Source organism: Halictus rubicundus, chromosome 14 (assembly GCF_050948215.1).
Source record: "Halictus rubicundus isolate RS-2024b chromosome 14, iyHalRubi1_principal, whole genome shotgun sequence".
Classification (NCBI taxonomy): Eukaryota; Metazoa; Arthropoda; class Insecta; order Hymenoptera; family Halictidae; genus Halictus; species Halictus rubicundus.
Genome location: NC_135162.1, coordinates 2,268,806 through 2,292,340, shown reverse-complemented (window position 1 = coordinate 2,292,340; position 23,535 = coordinate 2,268,806). Strand labels below are relative to the sequence as shown.

The following is a 23,535-nucleotide window of genomic DNA, read 5'->3' as shown; positions in this document are numbered from 1 at the left end:
TAGGAGAACGGACCAAGTCAAGGAGGCTACGCGTCTCCAGAGGCTGTTCCGGCAGAACCGCAGGCGTGCGGTCCAGGAGGTGCTCATGGGTGCCCCTGAGCAATGTGAAGTTGCCAGGGACCGCGTCATGCAGCACTTCCTGGATATGTACTCACCTGCGAGTGAGCCGCAAGCCTCTGGGCCCCTTGGCTTTCCTTCAGAGGCTCCGACAGCAGCAAGCGGCGAGGCTTTGATCCGGCCTTTTGAAGTGAGTGAGGTAGACCGACGGATCCGGCGGATGTCAAACTCCGCGCCAGGACCCGACGGTCTGACTTACCGTGACCTTCGGAAGGCTGATCCGAGCTGCGTCGTCTTGACTGCCTTCTTCAACCTTTGCCGCAGGTTGGAGTCGGTCCCTTCTTCCTGGAAGGTCTCCAACACCGTGTTAATTCACAAAAAGGGCGATCGGGGGGACCTGTCGAACTGGCGACCACTTGCCATGTCCGACACCACCCCCAAACTCTTCGCGGCGGTGCTGGCTGACCGTCTAGTGTCGTGGGCCCTCCATAATGGGAGGCTCAGCCCCCAGCAGAAGGGTTTCCTGCCGTGTGAGGGTTGCTACGAGCACAACTTCACGCTGCAGGAAATCCTGAACGACGCTCGCAGGGGCAGGCGTCAGGTGGTGGTGGCATGGCTAGACTTGTCGAACGCGTTCGGCTCGATCCCCCATTCCACCATCTACCGTGCCTTTGCTGAGGCCGGCGTTCCCCTCCCCTTCCGCAATATTGTGGAAGGGATGTATGACGGATGCACCACCCGGGTGCGAACCTCACAGGGCTACACTGACCCTGTCCCCATTCTCTCCGGAGTCAAGCAGGGCTGTCCGTTGAGCCCTGTGGCGTTTAACCTCGCCCTGGAACCGGTCCTGAGGGCGGTAACCGCGACCTCGGCGGGTTACACGCTACACGGCCAACGATACTCGGTCTTGGCCTACGCCGACGATCTGGCGTTGACTGCCGATTCTCCGGAGGGAATGGAAACACTGTTACGTACAGTGGAAGCTGCGGCAAATGGGGTTGGACTTCGGTTCAACCCGGCGAAGTGTGCAACACTGCATCAGGACAGCAGAGGCACTCGCCGGGTACACCCTACTTGCTTCAGCTTGCAGGGTCAAGGGGTTAAAGCCCTGGCAGCAGGTGCGCCATATGAGCACCTTGGAGTCCCCACAGGATTTCAGGTCAGGCAGACCCCGCTCGCTACGATCGAGGAGCTTGTCCGGGATCTCCGGGCCGTGGATCGCTCTCTCCTCGCCCCGTGGCAAAAGTGTGAGGCGGTGAGATCATTTATATTGCCCCGCCTCGACTTCATGCTGCGGGGAGCCCATGTGGAGAAGGGTCCCCTCAAGGAAGTCGACAAGCTTGTTCGCAAGCTTGCGAAATCCTGGCTCAACCTCCCTCAGAGAGCCAGCGCGGAGGTAGTCTACCTCCCTCCTAAAAAGGGGGGGTGTGGACTGCTTCCGCTTGCGGACCTGGCCGACGCTCTGGTCATCGGACACGCGTTCCGTCTACTGACGGCGCCTGATCCGATGATCAGTGGGCTGGCCAGAGAATCCCTGAGCGAGGCGGTAGCCAGGAAGATCGGTAGGCCACCCACCGATCAGGACCTGGCGACGTACCTCTCCGGCTCGCTGGAGGGGGAATTCGCCAGGGACGGAGGGGACTTCTCGACCCTGTGGTCGAGAGCACGAAACGCGGCACGGCGATCAGGAGAAATGCTCCAATTGCGTTGGGAGTGGTGCGCTGCCCGGCGCGAACTGGGTATTAGACTCCGGGGCTCACGCGGGCGCACGGTGGTTGTAACACCGAAGGTGCGGGACCAGGTGTTGCACCGTTTGAGAGCGGCAGTGACAGAGTTCTATGCCGAACGTTTGGGCAAAAAGCCCGATCAGGGGAAGGTCTTCGGGGTGTCGTCGCGGGGTGGTGTATCAAATCACTTTCTCCGCGGCGGCAGTTTCACCCGCTTCGCTGATTGGCGCTTTATTCACCGAGCCCGCCTCAACGTCCTGCCTCTTAATGGGGCAAGGCGGTGGGGCGAGGGTGATAAGCGTTGCCGGCGATGCGGGGAGGCTCTGGAGACCCTACCCCATGTAATCTGTCACTGCCGGCCTCACTCGGCCGCCTGGCAACTGCGCCACGATGCCATCGTCTCGAAAGTATCTCGAGCCTGCCGACTGCCGGGGACATTAAGGGTCAATAAAAGGGTCGAGGGTCTCACCGGCGAGTTGGAGGCTCTGCGCCCTGACATTGTTGTCAGGCACGAGCCTTCGAAAAGCGTCGTGATCGTCGACGTGACCGTGGCCTTCGAGAACGGCATCGAAGCCTTCGAAGCCGCTAGGGAGAGGAAGAGGGCGAAATACCTCCCTATCGGCGCCGTTCTCGAAGGACAGGGCTACCGAGTCGTGACCGACGCGATCGTTGTTGGGGCTCTCGGCTCTTGGGATCAGGCCAATGAGGCGGTGCTCAGGCTCTTGCGTGTGAGTAGGAGGTACGCGAGCTTGATGCGCCGTCTCATTGTGTCTGAGACCATTCGCTGGGGCCGGGACATCTACGTGGAGCATGTGTCGGGGGTCCGCCAGTACGCGGCTCCTCCTCCCGGTGTCCCCACCGCGGCACCGCCCCTACCCCCACCAGAGGTGACAGTGGCCCCTCCTCTCAACCTACCTCCCTCGGCCAACGAGGAAATCGCGCCCCGGAATGACAGCCGCGACGAGGCTGATGACGGGCATGAGGCCCTTGTACTGACACAGGGCCCTACCGGCCCCACGTATGACGCGTAGCGCGGCGGCGATGCCATGCGAGGCACCGCGCCCACTAGTTTTTATTACATTATAGTATATTATAACTATATTTATATCTACATTTTTATTTTTTATCTTTCATGTTATACATTTTTTTACATTTTTATTCCTATATTTATATACATTTTAGCGAGGGCAAATGGCCCGCTGCACGTCTCTATTCTATCTTCTCTTTTATTTTCTTATTTACATTACTTTCTAGTCATTCTCTTTTAAGTTGTTTTATCTGGTCTATTGTTTTTTTCTCCTGTTCTTTCCTCTCTTTAAACTTTTTTAGTTTTGTTTATTTTCCTCTTAATCATCTAGTCACCTCCCTTAGTACATAAGTATTTTAATTTTCCTAACGTGCAGAGGGCCATTACAATGCTGACGAGTTTAATTTTAATCCTAGTCTTAAGTCATCCGACCAGGTCCCACTATGGGACCGGAATGATTTTACTTATTTATTTATTGACGTGTGTGTATCTGTGTGTGTGTGCGTACGCGTTCTATTTATTAACCCTTTTGTAAAAATAAGGAACATTAGCCACGCAGGGGGCTCGCCGCCCCCGCGCCGCACACCCCACCACCAACAAACCCATTTTTATTTGTGGCGGGGTGCCTAAAAGGGCACCCCCATATAAGCCCTCGCCAAAAGGCGAGTATGTTGTACTGCCCCCGGGAACATATGTAACCCGGGGGACAATTGCCTGAAAAATAAACGCCTTTTATCTGTTCTTATCAGCTTAATATCTGATACACTCCCCATCGGGGAGTCAGAATATTAACTCGATTTTTGGAAGTTGACGGAGCGGTCGGGGCTTGCTCCCCCTCGGTCACGGGTCGGCCACGCATTGCAGTGCCGTGTGGATTGGCCCAATTAGCCTTTATAAAAGCATAAATATCTGCTTCTTCCACAGCCCGTCAAACTTCCAGAAATCGAGGAAATATTCTCGACTCCCCGAATCAAAACTTAGAAGATTTTCGATTCGCGAAGTTTTTCGGGTTTGTGCCGCAACTTCCCTAAATCCACGCGTTGTGTGTGCAACAAGTGCCAAGTGCACACCACTCCTTTAAAAGGATTACCAGAGCCGAGGAGCGATCGGGGCGCGACCAGCCGCCGACGAGGAGGACCACCGAAGACCAAGCGCCTCCACCGAAGCCGGACCTCCGGGAATTACGACACCTGTGCGGGGAACCCGAGCGGGGTAAGTGGTCGAAACCCTCTCTCACTATCTCTTTAATTTCTGTCTATTCCCCCGTGTACTTGTAACGGTGTCATTTGGACTCTCTTTGTCCAAGTGCCCGTTTTCAAATACACGGTAAACCCCGTTGACCTCCCCTTTCCGTTCGTTGTTGTGTGTCTTTTTTCTGCCGACGATTGGCACCTGTGCTAACCGTCGATCAGAGCGAAACACAAACAATTAACGGCTCCTTCCCGGTCGCTCGGAACGAAATTTCTGGAAATTTCGATCCGGATTACATAAGTGACAGGTGGAAACGTTTCGACAAATTTCGCAATTAAATTAATCAATTAACTCGACGGCTGTTTAAACAATCAGCTCGCTGGCTGTTTAATACGGTTCCCGAGTTTCTAGATTTTATTTATTGCGAAATTGGGGCGCAAGCCTGTGCCGGTAGTTTATTAAAAGTAATATTCAACATCTCTTGTTAAATACCGGCACGTCGGAACGTTTCTCGCTTCGTCGACGTTGTACTCCGTTTCGGAATAAGCCAGGAATATCGAACCTGAGCCAAGACCAGCCGAATTGTTTAATCGGACTCGTTCGATTAAATTAATTCGGCTCCGATTTCCTATCAGTCACCGATCCGTGTAGGCCTCAGATATTCCTTAGCCCCGTGCTAAGGAAATTTTCTGAGTACCGCCAAGTATCGGTGCAGCCCTCTAGCGGTGGGTCCTTGCACGAGAAGCTCGAAAGAGTTTCCCGACCGCCCGCTAGGTGTCCCCCTTGGACAGGCTCTACTCTGTCCAAGGTAGAGTCCTACTATCGCTGTTATCTTCTCTCCCTTTCTAACCTCCATCTGTCATCCGCTCTCTTTCTATCTTTACCCGTTTCATACTTCTCTCGGTCTATCTCTTTAATTTTTCTCTTTCCCGTTTCGGCCACTTGCTTTACTATATCTTAATTGGTATATTTAGTTGACTAATTTTAATTATTAATTATTTATTTATTTATTTAGACATCTATTTACACATTTTACCCTATTCACTCGTTTTAACTACATTTTAATCACCGTACTGTATATCACAGTGCCTGCTTTTACATACCTAATTTAATTTTAAAACCGACACATTCAACTTTTACACGTATCTTATCGCATTTTACACTAACTTATTTTATTCTATTTTATTCTCATTCTTATTTTATTTTACTGTATTCTATTTTACTTTATCTTAATTCTAGTCATAGTTTATCTTTTATCTTGTTACTTTTACTCTTTTTACGCTGTGATATACTATACCATTTTAAAGCTATTACTGTGATATTTATACATACGCTTACTGCTATTTCTTATTTTTATCCTCCTTACTTTATCTCTAGTCTCATTTTTACTTTTATTTTTATTTCTTATTCCATTCTTTCTGAGCTCTATTCTTTTCCGATTAACTCCGATCATCTAGTCAACTTTATATGCCAGTTCTGACACCGACATAAACTGCATCCAATCTGCTCTGTCAATTTTAATTTAATTTTATTTTACCTTTTTACCTTGTTACATTTTATTCTTATTCTGTCTCATCCTACTCTGCACTATCTTATTTTATTTTACTGATATCACGACTTAATCACATTTTATTTTTATTTATTTAAACACCTATTGCGATACATTGACGCCGACTAGTGCTATTTATTTATTTATTTATTCATCTATTTATTTATTTAAATACGTCTAGTCACTCCGTCGATCTTATTTTATTTATTATATTTTAACACACGTGACTAAGTTTAAGTGATTTTAACCTGGTGCTATTTAATTATCTATTTATATACACGCTTTCTCACTGACTGACAGAGCTATTTATTTATTTATCCACTTACTTACCCATTTATTTATCTATTTATTTAACTATTTACTCACTTATCAATTCATTCTTTTACTAACTTATTTATTTATTTATTTATATACCCCCTACCGCTCGTAGTCAACCCCGTACAGGTCGATCCAAAAATGGCAGGGCAAGCAAGTAGCCCGATTACAATTTATATAGATTTCCCGTTCCCGGAGGAATTCCGATGCCCGGAATGCTACGGCAGGCCGGGCATGAAGCTCGGTGGGGCGTATAAGTCCCATTCCGACCTGGCAAAGCACGCCAAGAAATACCACCCGGGACACATCATCGTTCACCGGTGCGGCGAGTGTGGTGAGCCTGGCACGGGCAGATATGCCCTAAAAGCAGTAAAGACTCACCACGCCGCCGCACACGCGAGTACGGGTGGGCCAGGTCGGGGTGGGACCGGCAGAACAATTACCGGTTCTGCCAGCAACCGGACAGCCGGTACCCGGTCCTCCTCCTCTGCGACTGGCACTAATTCCTCGGGCCGAGGGAGGCCCGAGTCAATTTTAAGGTTTTCCGCTGCGGCGGGAGCTGGAGGGGTCGCTACAACGACAACGGCCACGACAACGACGACGACGACGACGACAACAACGACGACGACAGCAACGACGACGACGACAGCAACGACGACGACTGCGAGTGGCCAGCGGCAGGCGGCGACGGCCCAGGAGATCAACACCTCCGGCGGGGCCGCACCACCAACATCGGGCCCCGCGACCACACCGACCACCAGTGTGGTCACCACTACGACGACGACGGCTTCGGCGACGACCCGCACGCTGACGTTGCAGCGCAAACTGCCCTTCGGCACGTCTGCAGCTGCGACGGGGACGACAGCGGGGACATCAACAAGGACAACGCTGGCAGCGAGGACGAGGACGATCGTGGCGGTCCCACGACCTACCCCCAGGCCATCCATCACGCCACCAACACCATCGGCGTCCCTGGGGGCCAGGCCGAAGGTTGCGGCGGCACTAGTGGCTCCCCTTCGGAAGTCACTGACGCCGCCGCCCCTTCTGGCCGCCTCCAGGGCGAAGACCACCCCTGCAGCAGCAGCAGCAACGTCCGGGAGGAAATCCCAGACGCCACCACCACCTGGAGCGTCGAGGAGGACCCAGGCAGGGGTAGCAGCAGCCGGGACCGCCACGAAGAAGACGCCCACGCCCCCACCAGCAGCAGCAACAACAACAGCAACAAGGAGCAGCCTGTCGCGGCGAAGCAACGAGGCTGCCCTGGCACCGACACCACCAGGGACCAGGAATGCGCCCGCCAAGCGCACCACGACCGGGCCCGGAGCCGCCCAACGATCCAGCCCGGGCTCATCGGCACGCAAGTCGACCCCCGATAAGCACGCCACCAACACTACTGGTGGCGTGGCAAGGAGGACGAGGGGGTCGACTGTCTCCCCCAAGACCAGGTCCCCGCCCACCAGCCCAAGGGGACCGGTCACGAGGAGCGCGCTGAGGAACAGGAGGGGAGCCAGCGTGCCGATCGAGCTCGGAGACATCAGCAAGCGCGCCGCAGCCCTCACCAACACCAAGAGGAAGGCGGCTCCGAAGCCCGGCGCTAATACGTCACCGAGGACGGTTGGGTTAGATGGGGGGGCACCCGCCCCCGCCCCCCCCCCCAACGACATCTAACCCAAACCAACCCCAATCACCACCACGGGTATTTACCTCGGTGATCTGGACGGCGGCATCACCATCATACGCCGCCGTCACGGCGGGCGCAGCGGTGGTCACGACAACACCACCAGGAGACCGCCCAGAAAGAAGAACGCTGCGGTCGATGACTCGGGCCTCGTCACTCCCGCCCGAGTTCATGACCGTAGCGAGCAGCAGCCCATCCCTCATCACCACAACGAGGGATTCCCCCCTGCTCACTCACCCCCACCGACCATCTGTGGGAAGCAGGGGGGAGCAGAGGGCTGCTGCGCGGTCTCCTGCGTGGCTCCGGCCACGCTGACCACGACCACCGTCACGACCACTGCCAGCGGGGGGCCCATCATGACATCGAGGCCCCTCGCGGGGGGAGTGGACAGGATACAGAAGAGGACGAGGCTTATGCCGGCAGTCCTCTCCCTCCCCCCCATCGAGGAAGTGGCAGGGTCACCTGGTCCCGCCAGGACAGCTCCTTCTCCCCCTCCGGCCATCCGGGGGAACGATGAGGAGAGGGGAGAAGAGGTGGGGAGGAAGGAGGAAGAAGATCCCTCCCCACTGCCGTGGCAGGTTGTTCCCCACAGGCGTCGAGCATCTGGACGCCTGTCCCCGCTGTCGCCATCCCCGTCGTCGTCGCCGGAGTCGTCCAGGAGGAGGACGCCGTCGTCGCCGAGGACGACAACACCCCGCAGCTCACCAGCGGGGGACAGGAGGACGCCGGCCGCACCCCTCCGACCATCAGCGAGGGACCAGCGTTCTCCACCGGGCCCCCCAGCTCCCAGCGCCAGCGGAGCCTCGGAGGAGGCCACTCCCACCACCACCGTCACCACGCGAAGGGGCGGAGCCGCTCGCCGGTGGCCATTGGCAGGAGGTAGCCGCAACACCCAACAGAGGGTAAGTGCTGAGCGGGCCCCTGCCAACGCCGCGCGGATGGACCGGCACCGCGAATTACGCGATTTGAATGTCCGCTTGGGAGGGTACGCGTCGCGTTTTCGTAGTGTGGGTGGGAATAATAATAACCCTGGGAGCTCGCTCCCGGGTGGTAGCGCGAGGGGGATGACGGTCCCCACGGGGCAGACAAATGCTCCTGGGGGCGTCGCTGGAGGACCCGCGGCCCTCCAGACACTGCAGGGACGGCAGCAACCTGTGCCTGCTGGCCAGCCCAATCCTCGCCAGCGCGCATCCCGACGGAGGGAGCAAGCCGCGCTGGAGAGAGAGAGGGAGCTACTGGTCAGTTTGGCCGGGGCTGCTGACAATCCTCAAGACCTGGAGGAAGCTGCAGCGCAAATCGCTGCCTTCTTCCAGGGATTCCGGACCCGACCTGCGGGAAATGGAGGAGACGGGGGCGTAAGACCAGCAAACCCCGCGAGGACGAGGGGGCGTGTCGTGAACTCGTCAGGGACACGCCCTCCCGGTCGTACCGGCTTGGAGACCGATAGGAGAACGGACCAAGTCAAGGAGGCTACGCGTCTCCAGAGGCTGTTCCGGCAGAACCGCAGGCGTGCGGTCCAGGAGGTGCTCATGGGCGCCCCTGAGCAATGTGAAGTTGCCAGGGACCGCGTCATGCAGCACTTCCTGGATATGTACTCACCTGCGAGTGAGCCACAAGCCTCTGGGCCCCTTGGCTTTCCCTCAGAGGCTCCGACAGCAGCAAGCGGCGAGGCTTTGGTCCGGCCTTTTGAAGTGAGTGAGGTAGACCGACGGATCCGGCGGATGTCAAACTCCGCGCCAGGACCCGACGGTCTGACTTACCGTGACCTTCGGAAGGCCGACCCGAGCTGCGTCGTCTTGACTGCGTTTTTCAACCTCTGCCGTAGGTTGGAGTCGGTCCCTTCTTCCTGGAAGGTCTCCAACACTGTGTTAATTCACAAAAAGGGCGATCGGGGGGACCTGTCGAACTGGCGACCACTTGCCATGTCCGACACTACCCCTAAACTCTTCGCGGCGGTGCTGGCCGACCGTTTAGTGTCGTGGGCCCTCCACAATGGGAGGCTTAGCCCCCAGCAGAAGGGTTTCCTGCCGTGTGAGGGTTGCTATGAGCATAACTTCACGCTGCAGGAAATCCTGAACGACGCTCGCAGGGGCAGGCGTCAGGTGGTGGTGGCGTGGCTGGACTTGTCGAACGCGTTCGGCTCGATTCCCCACTCCACCATCTACCGCGCTTTCGCTGAGGCCGGCGTTCCCCTCCCCTTCCGCAACATTGTGGAAGGGATGTACGATGGATGCACCACCCGGGTCCGAACCTCACAGGGCTTCACCGACCCTGTCCCCATTCTTTCCGGTGTTAAGCAGGGCTGCCCGTTGAGCCCTGTAGCGTTCAACCTAGCCTTGGAACCGGTCCTGAGGGCGGTAACCGCGACCTCGGCGGGCTACACGCTGCACGGCCAACGTTATTCAGTGCTGGCCTACGCAGATGACCTGGCGTTAACTGCTGATTCACCGGAAGGAATGGAAACACTGTTACGAACAGTGGAAGCTGCGGCAAGTGGGGTTGGACTTCGGTTCAACCCGGCGAAGTGTACAACACTGCACCAGGACAGCAGAGGCACTCGCCGGGTACTCCCTACTTGCTTCAGCTTGCAGGGTCAAGGGGTTAAAGCCCTGGCAGCAGGTGCGCCATACGAGCACCTTGGAGTCCCCACAGGATTTCAGGTCAGGCAGACCCCGCTCGCGACGATCGAGGAGCTTGTCCGGGATCTCCGGGCCGTGGATCGCTCTCTCCTCGCCCCGTGGCAAAAATGTGAGGCGGTGAGCTCGTTTATATTGCCCCGCCTCGACTTCATGCTGCGGGGAGCCCATGTTGAGAAGGGCCCCCTCAAGGAAGTCGACAAGCTTGTACGCAAGCTTGCCAAATCCTGGCTCAACCTCCCTCAGAGAGCCAGCGCGGAGATAGTCTACCTCCCTCCCAAAAGGGGGGGGGTGTGGACTGCTTCCGCTTGCGGACCTGGCCGACGCACTGGTCATCGGACACGCATTCCGTCTACTGACGGCATCGGACCCGATGATCAGTGGGCTGGCCAGAGAATCTCTGAGCGAGGCGGTAGCCAGGAAGATCGGTAGGTCACCCACCGATCAGGACCTGGCAACGTACCTCTCCGGCTCGCTGGAGGGGGAATTTGCCAGGGACGGGGGGGACTTCTCGACTCTGTGGTCGAGAGCACGAAACGCGGCACGGCGATCGGGAGAAATGCTCCAATTGCGTTGGGAGTGGTGCGCTGCCCGGCGCGAATTGGGTCTTAGACTCCGGGGCTCACGCGGGCGCACGGTGGTTGTAACACCGAAGGTGCGGGACCAGGTGTTGCATCGTTTGAGAGCGGCAGTGACAGAGTTCTATGCCGATCGCCTGGGCAAAAAGCCCGATCAGGGGAAGGTCTTCGGGGTGTCGTCGCGGGATAGTGTATCAAATCACTTTCTCCGCGGCGGCAGTTTCACCCGCTTCGCTGATTGGCGCTTTATCCACCGAGCTCGCCTCAACGTCTTGCCTCTTAATGGGGCAAGGCGGTGGGGCGAGGGTGATAAGCGTTGCCGGCGATGCGGGGAGGCCCTGGAGACCCTACCCCATGTGATCTGTCACTGCCGGCCTCACTCGGCCGCCTGGCAACTGCGCCACGATGCCATCGTCTCGAGAGTATCTCGAGCCTGCCGACTGCCGGGGACGTTAAGGGTAAATAAAAGGGTCGAGGGTCTCACCGGCGAGTTGGAGGCTCTGCGCCCTGACATTGTTGTCAGGCACGAGCCTTCAAAAAGCGTCGTGATCGTCGACGTAACCGTGGCCTTCGAGAACGGCATCGAAGCCTTCGAAGCCGCTAGGGAGAGGAAGAGGGCGAAATATCTCCCTATCGGCGCCGTTCTCGAAGGACAGGGCTACCGAGTCGTGACCGACGCGATCGTTGTTGGGGCTCTCGGCTCTTGGGATCAGGCCAATGAGGCGGTGCTCAGGCTCCTGCGTGTGAGCAAGAAGTACGCGAGCCTGATGCGCCGTCTCATTGTGTCTGAGACCATTCGCTGGGGTCGGGACATCTACGTAGAGCACGTGTCGGGGGTCCGCCAGTACGCGGCTCCTCCCTCCGGTGTCCCCACCGCAGCACCGCCCCTACCCCCACCAGAGGTGACAGTGGCCCCTCCTCTCCCTGATTTATCCCCCTCGGCCAGCGAGGAAGTCGCGCCCCGAAACAACAGCCGCGAAAAGGCTCATGATGGGCACGAGGCCCTAATAATGACTCAGGGCCCTTCCGGCCCTGTATATGACGTATAATGCGGCGGCGGTGCCATGCGAGGCACCGCGCCCATTAGTTTTTATTATCATTATTATTACTTTTACATTCCTACTTTTTTTTTACTGTTATGTACTTATATCTATATTTTTATGTTATATTTTTTTTATATCTATATATATTTTAGCGAGGGCAAATGGCCCGCTGTGCGCCCCTGTTCTATTTTCTCTTTTATTTTGTTACATACTTTATTTTCTAGTCGTTCTCTTTTTAGTTGTTTCGTTACCTTCTTTTTACTACTTCTCCTGTCCTATTCTCTCTTTATACACCTTTTAATTTTGCTAAGTTCTTTTATAACACATCTAGTCATCTCTCTTAGGTTATAAGTGTTTTTAACTTTCCTGGCGTGCAGCGGGCCACTGCAATGGTGGTAATCTTTTTTTTCTCCTTCTTTATTTTTTAAGATATCTGACCAGGCCCCCCCTCCGAGGCCGGAATGATTTTATTTATTTATTGTTGACGTGTGTGTGTATGTGTGTGTGTGCGTATGCGTTCTATTTATTTATTTATTCAAATTATAATAAAAATTGTTAGCCACGCAGGGGGCTCGCTGCCCCCGCGCCGCACACCCCACCACCAATAAACCCATTTTTATTTTTGTGGCGGGGTGCCTAAAAGGGCACCCCCATGTAAGCCCTCGCCAAAAGGCGAGTATGTTGTACTGCCCCTGGGAACACATGTAACCCGGGGGACAATTGCTTGAAAATAAACGCCTTTTATCTGTTCTTATCAGCTTAATATCTGATACACTCCCCATCGGGGAGTCAGAATATTAACTCGATTTTTGGAAGTTGACGGAGCGGTCGGGGCTTGCTCCCCCTCGGTCACGGGTCGGCCACGCATTGCAGTGCCGTGTGGATTGGCCCAATTAGCCTTTTAAAAAGCAGAAAAATCTTGCTTTCCACAGCCCGTCAACTTCCAGGAATCGAGGAAATATTCTCGACTCCCCGAACCGAACAAAAAATTTTTTTTTGAAATTTTCGTTTCGCGCGAAGTCCGACGGGTGCCGCGACCCCAAAACGCGAGTTATAGCGAGTGGAGTGCTAAGTGCACTCGTTTAAAAGGATTACTCCAGAGCCGAGGAGCGATCGGGGCGCGACCAGCCGCCGACGAGGAGGACCACCGACGATCAAGCGCCTCCACCGAAGCCGGACCGCCGGGAATTACGACACCTGTGCGGGGAACCCGAGCGGGGTAAGTGGTCGAAACCCTCTTTCTCTATCTCTTTAATTTCTGTCTATTCCCCCGTGTACTTGTAACGGTGTCATTTGGACTTTCTTTGTCCAAGTGCCCGTTTTCAAATACACGGTAAACCCCGTTGACCTCCCCTTTCCGTTCGTTGTTGTGTGTCTTTGTTCTGCCGACGATTGGCACCTGTGCTAACCTTTGAACAGAGCGAAACACAGACAATTAACGGCTCCTTCCCGGTCGCTCGGAACGAAATTTCTGGAAATTTCGATCCGGATTACATAAGTGACAGGTGGAAACGATTCGACGAATTTCGCAATTAAATTAATCAATTAACTCGACGGCTGTTTAAACAATCAGCTCGCTGGTTGTTTAATACGGTTCCCGAGTTAACAGATTTTATTTATTGCGAAATTGGGGCGCAAGCCTGTGCCGACAGTTTAATAAACTAATATTTAACAACTCGTTGAATACCGGCACGTCGGAGCGTTTCTTACTTCGCCGAAATTGTACTCCGTTTCGGAATAAGCCAGGAATATTGTTCCTGAGCCAAGACCAGCCGAATTGTTTAATCGGACTCGTTCGATTAAATTAATTCGGCTCTGATTTCCTATCAGTCACCGATCCGTGTAGGCCTCAGATATTCCTTAGCCCCGTGCTAAGGAAATTTTCTGAGTACCGCCAAGTATCGGTGCAGCCCTCTAGCGGTGGGTCTTTGCACGAGAAGCTCGAAAGAGTTTCTCGACCGCCCACTAGGTGTCCCCCTTGGACAGGCTCTACTCTGTCCAAGGTAGAGTCCTACTATCGCTTTATCTTCTCTCCCTTTCTAACCTCCATCTGTCATCCGCTCTCTTTCTATCTTTACCCGTTTCATACTTCTCTCGGTCTATCGCTTTAATTTTTCTCTTTCCCGTTTCGGCCACTTGCTTTATTATTATTATATCTTAATTGGTATATTTAGTTGACCAATTTTAATTATTAATTACTTATTTATTTATTTAGACACCTATTTACACATTTTACCCTATTCACTCGTTTTAACTGCACTTTAATCACCGTACTGTATATCACAGTGCCTGCTTACATACCTAATTTAATTTTAAAACCGACATATTCAACTTTTACACGTTGTTTTCTCGTGCAGCGAGGTTGATTTGGATAGTGGAACTATCCTGTCAAGGATATACAGCGGTATACGGGATTTAAAGAGTTACCACTTGTTCGGTCACGAAAAAGAACCCTTTTTTATTTCACGATACCAGACGTTCACTACGGAGACGATAATCCCGCGATAGGCACGGTAGCGATAAGCGTCGAATCCGAAAGGTTTTGCGCGAGACGGTGACAAGAATGCGATAGGCGCGGAGATAATATACGTGTTGATCGTTCGCTGTCTGGATCAAGAAGACGAAGGACAACGGCAGGAACGTTTGTAATCGTAACGCGGCGCTATCGATCGAAGCGCGTGATCGATATGTAAACTCGCACCCGATTACCGGCAATTTTGAACGTTGGAGTCCTGAACATACCGCCCGCCTCGGATAGTTGTATCCGATTACAAAAGGAGGGAGGTACAACGAAAAGGTTTCGCTGAACCTCGTGGCGAAATGCGTACGCTCGAGAATTACACTTTACGTAGCGCGTCTTAGCCTATTTTGTACATTTTATGACCGCCCGCCGTGACGGAGCGGTTGTTTGTTTTGGGGCTGTGTCTCGTCCGCGTTTTTTGCATCGAGGGTATCAGTTTCGTTGATATCAACGGGGAGGAAACACAGTTTGACGATCGGCCGTTTGTACTCCGAGTTGGCAGTCTTAATTGTTACGACGCGAATAATGTTATCCTCTCCGGGATGACATTTGATTATCCGCGCAAGTTCCCACTTACACGGAGGTGCAAGGGCGTTTCGGAGAAGGACGATACGACCAACCTTTGCGAGGTGACTCGCGGTGCGCCATTTCGTGCGTTGTTGCAACGAGTGAATATAGTCATTCGACCACGCTTTCCAAACACTTTCGTACAGTTTCTTTAAGAGCTGCCAACGAGTCAAGCGCGAATCGTTTACATCGAGCAGAGTTACGGTAGGAATAGTGGTGATCGCCGTGCCGATAAGAAAGTGACCCGGGGTCAGCGCTGTATAATCGTCGATATTTTCCGACCTCGGAGCAATCGGACGGGAGTTCATGCAAGCTTCGATCTGACATAATACGGTAGTCATCTCTTCGAACGTCAGAGTGTGCGAACCGATGACTCGTTTAAAATGGTGTTTCATGCTTCGAATTCCGGCTTCCCATAGTCCGCCGAAATGCGGAGCGGAGGGAGGAATGAAGTGCCATGCTACCTGATCGCTCGCGAGTTTGTTAAGGAGATTCGGGTCGCGCGTGGCGGATCGAAAGGCCGTGGTCAGTTCTTTGTCGGCACCCTGGAACGTGGTTCCATTATCGCTATACATGGCGACCGGTAAACCGCGACGCGAGATGAACCGATCGTAGCACGCTAGGAACGCATCCGTTGTATAGGATCCTACTAATTCGAGGTGTACCGCACGCGTCGCCATACATATAAAAAGTGCGATATACGCCTTTGTCGATTTATGTCCGCGACCGGGAGTCGTTCGGACTGCGATGGGGCCCGCGTAGTCCACGCCACAGTGTAAGAATGCTCTTTCTGAGCGGGTAACGCGTACCGCCGGAAGCTCTCCCATCAATTCGAACGGAATTGTCGCACGCTGTCGCGCGCAGATCACGCACTTGTATAAAACTTGGCGAACAGTAGGACGTGCCCGTAGGAGCCAGAATTCTTGTCGCAACTTCGCTAGCGTTAGTTGAGGGCCTGCGTGTAGCAAACTATGGTGCAGATGGCTGATGAGCAGCGAAACGAGAGGATGCGAGGCAAGGATAATCGGATGTTTGGTTTCCTCGGGTAATGCCGAATTTCGAAGGCGCCCGCCAACGCGAATCAGTCCCTCCGAATCGAGATACGGGTTTAAAGAGAGCACTGGACTTTGTCGCGGGAGCGGATGCTTACCGTATAACCGCTGAAATTCAACCGGAAGTACCGTTTGTTGAATATGTTTCAGCCAATACGTGCGCGCTTGTCGAATTTCTATCGGAAGCAGCGCGCTTGGATTTGGACAATTTTCCGAGTGACCTTCCGTGGCCGAGATTGACGATTCGGACAGGTTACGGTATGACTGTAGTCTTTTGATAAAGCGCAAAATATACGCAGTCACGCGGAGAAGCTTGGGCCAACTCGAGAATCGTGTAGCTAGATCCCACGGTTCTGGTACAGTGACTGCGTGAAGAGCGACCGGTATCCGTTCCTCCGTCGTTGCCTTGAGCGGAGTGGTCTCGCAAGGCCACGAGGTAGATGGCGATGTGAGCCACCTCGGGCCGTGCCACCATAGGCTATGGTTCACAAACTGAGGGACGTGGATTCCGCGAGAGGCGCAGTCGGCAGGATTGTCTTCCGATATAACATGGTGCCACTGACATTTTGGCACTAGTTCCTGAATGTTCGCGACTCGATTCGCGACAAACGTTTTCCAATGAGACGCGGGTTGACTTATCCATGCGAGAGTAATCGTGGAATCGGTCCAGCCGTGCATCTCGCACGCAGAGTCCTCGAACGAAGTTCTTATGAACGACATTAGACGAGAAAGGAGTACAACTCCGCATAGCTCAAGGCGCGGAATGGTGAAGGATTTGAGCGGAGCCACTTTAGACTTTGCAGCGAGAAGAGAGACTAGAATCTCACCGTTGTTAGTTGTAACGCGAGAGTAAACAACTGCGGCATAGGCGTTTTGCGAGGCATCGGCGAAGCCATGCAGTTCTGTTTTTAAAACGTTTAACCCGTGTCCTGTCCACCGAGGGAGAACGATAGATCGGAGCAGGGGAAGTTGCGTGCAATACGTGGTCCACGTTTCGCGGAACTCGGTCGGGATGGTCTCATCCCAATCACACTTCTGCAACCAGAGGCGTTGCATCAGAATTTTTGCCACGATAACAACGGGAGCGGCCCATCCCAGCGGGTCGTAGAATCGAGCGATTGTCGAAAGAATTTCCCGTTTTGTTGCCGGAATGACGTTTTGAATTCCGATGTCGAAACGAAATGAGTCGTTCCCGGGATTCCAGTTGATACCAAGGACCTTTAAATTGTCATCTGGTAACAATGGTTTGCTGGCAGCAAGACCATGATCTGAGGGATCGATATCGGCAATTAATGCAGGGCAATTACTAGCCCATTTGCGCAATTTAAAGCCACCCTCTTGCAACAGGGCAGTTACGTGGTCACGTGTTTTACGTGCTAGCCGTGGATCGTCCGCGCCGAAGACGCAGTCGTCCACATAGATTTGGTCGCGAAGAACCAGCTGCGCGAGAGGATATTTCGACCCTTCGTCCTTAGCGAGTTGTTGGAGGACCCGTAAAGCAAGATAAGGAGCTGGACCGGTACCGTACGTAACGGTCAAGAGCCGATAATGCCGCAATGGTTCTGAGGGAGAAGATCGCCACAAAATCCGTTGATAGTCAACGTCCTTGTGGTCGACCAAGATCTGCCGGTACATTTTAGCAATGTCGGCGATAAAGACGTATCGATAGCGGCGCCATCGAAGAATTACAGCGGCTAAGTCCGTTTGTAATTTGGGACCGATCAATAAGTGGTCGTTGAGTGATGTCCCGTTTCCCGTTTTCGAGGATGCGTTGAAAACGACACGAAGCCGTGTTGTAGCGCTGTGTTCCCGAATAACCGCGTGATGCGGTATGTACACGGTTTGAAGTGACGGAACCGTTTGCGTGTCGGTGACTTCGGCCATATGACCGAGGGCCTCGTACTCAACTAGGAACTGAGCGTATTCTGCTGAATGCTCCGCGTTTCGTTGCAACCGATTTTCCTGTCTTAGGAACATGGTGTTCGCCGCGGAGAGTGAAGGGCCAATATCGATGGGAGGTCCTTCGATAAAAGGCAAGCGAACGATATACTGTCCATTTGGAGCCCGAGTATGCGTGCGTTGAAAATGTTCCTCGCACTTTTGTTCAGCAGGAGAAAGACGCGTGACGAACGGTAACTCCTCGACTTCCCAAAATCGTCGAAGTTCGGCATCGAGATTCCCCGAAACGTTGCAGTGGAAGCTGGCAACGGAAGTAGGAGCATTGGATGCGAAAGATGGAACGGGACCGGAAAGGATCCAGCCTAACGTGGTGTTTTGAGCCGTCGGCTCGTTCACCGGGCCCTTTCGCAAACCTTCTAAAAGAAGCAACCCGTACTGATCCGCACCGATAATTAGTTCGATTGGAGCCGAGTCAAAGGGATTGTCGTCCGCCAATTCCAGATCGCGAATATGAGAGAGCCTGACGCCTGTCGACACTTGATGTGGCAGATAGTTCGACAATGAACGTAGTACGTAAGCGCTCATGGAGTATACGGAGTCCGTTTTACACGATGCTACGGTAAATGTTGTCGATGAGCGACAAGCAACCGCGTTATTGCCGATTCCGGTAATGCTGACTGAGACACGCGAACGCGGTAGTCGGAGTCGTTGTGTTAAATTCTCGGCAATTATAGAAATGACCGAGCCTTGATCGAGTAACGCGCGAATTTTCTCTGAACGGCCAGACGGTGACCGCAGTTCGACCCATGCAGTCGCGAGCAAGACTTGCTGTGTTGCAGTCACGCGCGGAACAGAACAAGACGTGAGCAGCGATGTGACATTCTCGGTCGTTAACGTAGAGTTATTCGATGACGCGGTACCGGTTGATGACGCAGTCGCGTTGTTGATATGTAACAAGGTGTGATGACGCCTTTTACAAATGGAACAATTATATGAACTCGTACATTTTTTCGTCGAATGGTACGGACTCAAACAGTTCATGCACCGGTTTGTCCCTTTCGCGAACTCGACCCGTTGTTCGACAGATTTACTTTTAAATAACGCGCATTGTCCGAGTATGTGATTCGCTTTGCATAACTCGCACGGGCTCTTGACGGCAGCAGCACCGTGTAACGAAGTCGCACGAACACGACTCGATTTGGTTGCTGCCGAGTCCGCGATCCGAGAGGCCGCTCCCGACGGGGACGGCTTAATTGTTTGTAACGCGCGTATTCGCGATTTTAGAAATGTATTAAGCGTTTCAAATGTCGGACAATCTGTGTTATCGCCGAGTTTCAACTCCCAAGCCTTCCGCGACTCGGAATCTAATTTCGTTGTTACGAAGAAAACGAGTAAGTCGCCCCAATGTTCGACGGGACGATCGAGATTCTGCAGGGCTTTTATCGCCTTGTTGGCTTTGTCGCGAAGGCTTCGCAGCTGATCGGCAGACTCGGAATGAACTTGTGGAAGGTCGTACAGAGTTTCTAAATGCGTTGTCACTAACAGCCGCTTGTTTTCACAACACTCTACCAGGAGGTCCCACGCGATCGCGAAGCCCGCATCGGTTATCGCGATGTTCTCGACGAGATCACTTGCCGCGCCTTGCAAACACGCTAACAAATATTCGAAACGAGATACGTTTGACAGACCTTTACGAGAGATGACCATCGCTGTAAAGCGATCGCGGAAGGTTTCCCACTCACTGAAGGCTCCAGAGAATGTCGGCAGATTGAGCGTTGGCATTCGACTCTTGTCGTCATCAGGTTGCGAGACAGGTCCTGCTGGCGACGGCGTCGAGTCAGTACCAGATGAGTCGGCAGCTGCGAGACGAGAAAGAGTTTCCGCCATGTAGTCCGATGTTTCCATGTAAATCTCGTGCACGGCCATGAATCGATCCTGGGTGAAGTAACCCACGGTGGAACGCTCCACGTCCGTGGCAACGGCAGAGAGCTGCTTGTGCAGACGTTGGCACTCGGCAAAAGATTCGCTAAGTCTTGCGATTCGATTCTTAACGGTTGCTACCGTTAATTTTGCTTTGCCGATCTTCTTGAAATTGTCAAGGGTACGTTCGACAATACGAGCGGCATCGATTTGGTGTTGAAGAAGCGTCTTGAGGTCACCCATTGTGAACTGTTACAGACCGACTAGTCCTTTTGTCCTTCAACTTGGAATGTCCAACGGATCACTCAACCGTCGTCAAATTGCCGAACAAGATCTTTTTAACCTCACAAATGTTTCTTCACCGAAACTCACTGCAATCCGGCTCGAAGGACCAATGTTTTCTCGTGCAGCGAGGTTGATTTGGATAGTGGAACTATCCTGTCAAGGATATACAGCGGTATACGGGATTTAAAGAGTTACCACTTGTTCGGTCACGAAAAAGAACCCTTTTTTATTTCACGATACCAGACGTTCACTACGGAGACGATAATCCCGCGATAGGCACGGTAGCGATAAGCGTCGAATCCGAAAGGTTTTGCGCGAGACGGTGACAAGAATGCGATAGGCGCGGAGATAATATACGTGTTGATCGTTCGCTGTCTGGATCAAGAAGACGAAGGACAACGGCAGGAACGTTTGTAATCGTAACGCGGCGCTATCGATCGAAGCGCGTGATCGATATGTAAACTCGCACCCGATTACCGGCAATTTTGAACGTTGGAGTCCTGAACACACGTATTTTATCCTATTTTACACTAACTTATTTTATTCTATTTTATTCTCATTTTTATTTTATTTTACTGTATTCTATTTTACTTCATCTTAATTCTAGTCATAGCTTATTTTTTATCTTGTTACTTTTACTCTTTTTACTCTGTGATATACTATACCATTTTAAACCTATTACTGTGATATCTACACATACGCTTATTGTTACATTTTATTTTTTATTTTATGTCTAGTCTTACTCCTATTTTTCTATTTTTATTCTAGTCTCTCTCAGCTCTATTCTTCTCTGATTAAATTCTGATCACCTAGTCAACTGTCTATGCCAATTTCGACACCGTTAAATACTGCGTCTCATCTACTCTGTCTATTTTATTCTATTTTATTACATTTTACTCTGCTTTATATTACCTCACACTATTTTACGTTACTAACATCACTACTTAATCACATTTTATCTATTTACATACACACCTACTGTGATACATCGACGTCGACTAATTCTGTTTATTTATTTATTTATTTAGACAGATCTAGTCACTTCGTTGATTTTATTTACTATATTTTGACACTCGTGATTAAGACTAAGTGATTTTAACCTGGTTTTATTTATTTATTTATTTATTTATTCATACACGCATTTACCCAGTGACTGACAGATATACCTATCTATTTATTTACTTATTTATTTATTTATTTATTTATTTACTTACACCAATTGTTTTATTTTATTGTAATCTGCGCCTCATCAACTTAATAATTTATCTATTTATCTTTTACCGCTCGTAGTCAACCCCGTACAGGTCGATCCAAAAATGGCAGGGCAAGCAAGCAGCCCCATTACAATATATATTGACTTCCCCTTCCCGGAGGAATTCCGATGCCCGGAATGCTACGGCAAGCCGGGCATGAAGCTCGGTGGGGCGTATAAGTCCCACTCCGACCTGGCAAAGCATGCCAAAAAGTACCACCCCGGACACACTATCGTTCACCGGTGCGGCGAGTGTGGTGAGCCCGGCACGGGCAGATATGCCCTAAAGGCAGTAAAGACTCACCACGCCGCCGCACACGCGAGTACGGGTGGGCCAGGTCGCAGTGGGACCAGTAGAACGAACACCGGTTCTACTAACACCCGGATAACCGGTGTCCGGTCCTCCTCCTCGACGACTGGCACTAATTCCTCGGGCCGAGGGAGGCCCGAGTCAATTTTAAGGTTTACCGCTGACGCGGGAGCTGGAGGGGTCACTACGACAACGGCCACGACAACGACGACGACGACGACAACAACGACGACGACAGCTACAACGACGACAACAGCAACGACGACGACTGCGAGTGGCCAGCGGCAGGCGGCGACGGCCCAGGAGATCAACACCTCCGGCGGGGCCGTACCACCATCTTCAGGCCCCGCGACCACGCCGACCACCAGCGTGGTCACCACCACAACGACGACGGCTTCGGCGATGACCCGCACGTCTACGCTGCAGAGCAGACTGCCTTTTGGCACGTCTGCAGCTGCGACGGGGACGACAGCGGGGACATCAACAAGGACAACGCTGGCAGCGAGGACGAGGACGATCGTGGCGGTCCCACGACCTACCCCCAGGCCATCCATCACGCCACCACCACCATCGGCGTCCCTGGGGGCCAGGCCGAAGGTTGCGGCGGCACTAGTGGCTCCCCTTCGGAAGTCACTGACGCCGCCGCCCCTTCTGGCCGCCTCCAGGGCGAAGACCACCCCTGCAGCAGCAGCAGCAACGTCCGGGAGGAAATCCCAGACGCCACCACCACCTGGAGCGTTGAGGAGGACCCAGGCAGGGGTAGCAGCAGCCGGGACCGCCACGAAGAAGACGCCCACGCCCCCACCAGCAGCAGCAACAACAACAACAACAAGGAGCAGCCTGTCGCGGCGAAGCAACGAGGCTGCCCTGGTACCGACTCCACCAGGGACCAGGAATGCGCCCGCCAAACGCATCACGACCGGGTCCGGAGCCGCCCAACGATCCAGCCCGGGCTCATCGACACGCAAGTCGACCCCCGATAAGCACGCCACCAACATTACTGGTGGCGTGGCAAGGAGGACGAGGGGGTCGACTGTCTCCCCCAAGACCAGGTCCCCGCCCACCAGCCCAAGGGGACCGGTCACGAGGAGCGCGCTGAGGAACAGGAGGGGAGCCAGCGTGCCGATCGAGCTCGGAGACACCAGCAAGCGCGCCGCAGCCCTCACCAACACCAAGAGGAAGGCGGCTCCGAAGCCCGGCGCTAATACGTCACCGAGGACGGTTGGGTTAGTTGGGGGGGCACCCGCCCCCGCCCCCCCCCCCCACAACGACATCTAACCCAAACCAACCCCAATCCACCACACGAGTGTTTACCTCGGTGATTAGGACGGCGGCCTCACCATCTTATGCCGCCGTCACGGCGGGCGCAGCGGTGGTCACGACAACACCGCCAGGAGACCGCCCAGAAAGAAGAACGCTGCGGTCGATGACTCGGGCCTCGTCACTCCCGCCCGAGTTCATGACCGTAGCGATTAGCAGCCCTTCCCTCATCATTGCTACGAGGGATCCCCCCCCTGCTCGCTCACCCCCACCGACCATCTGTGGGAAGCAGGGGGGAGCGGAGGGCTGCTGCGCGGTCTCCTGCGTGGCTCCGGCCACGCTGACCACGACCACCGTCACGACCACTGCCAGCGGGGGGCCCATCATGACATCGAGGCCCCTCGCGGGGGGAGTGGAGAGGGCACAGAAGAGGACGAGGCTCACGCCAGCGGTCCTCTCCCTCCCCCCCATCGAGGAAGTGGCAGGGTCGCCTGGTCCCGCCAGGACAGCTCCTTCTCCCCCTCCGGCCATCCGGGGGAGCGAAGAGGAGAGGGGAGAAGAGGTGGGGAGGAAGGAGGAAGAGGATCCCTCCCCACTGCCGTGGCAGGTTGTTGCCGGCAGGCGCCGATCATCTGGGCGCCTGTCCCCGCTGCCAACATCCCCGTCGT

General features: G+C 53.5%; 2 pseudogenes; both read left to right on the top strand.

Moving 5' to 3' along the window:
* Positions 1-3,520: 3,520 nt before the first annotated feature.
* Positions 3,521-3,700, top strand: LOC143361157 (U2 spliceosomal RNA; annotated as a pseudogene).
* An 8,820-nt stretch (positions 3,701-12,520) lies between these two features.
* LOC143361144 (U2 spliceosomal RNA) lies at positions 12,521-12,699 on the top strand (annotated as a pseudogene).
* The last annotated feature ends 10,836 nt before the right edge of the window (positions 12,700-23,535 follow it).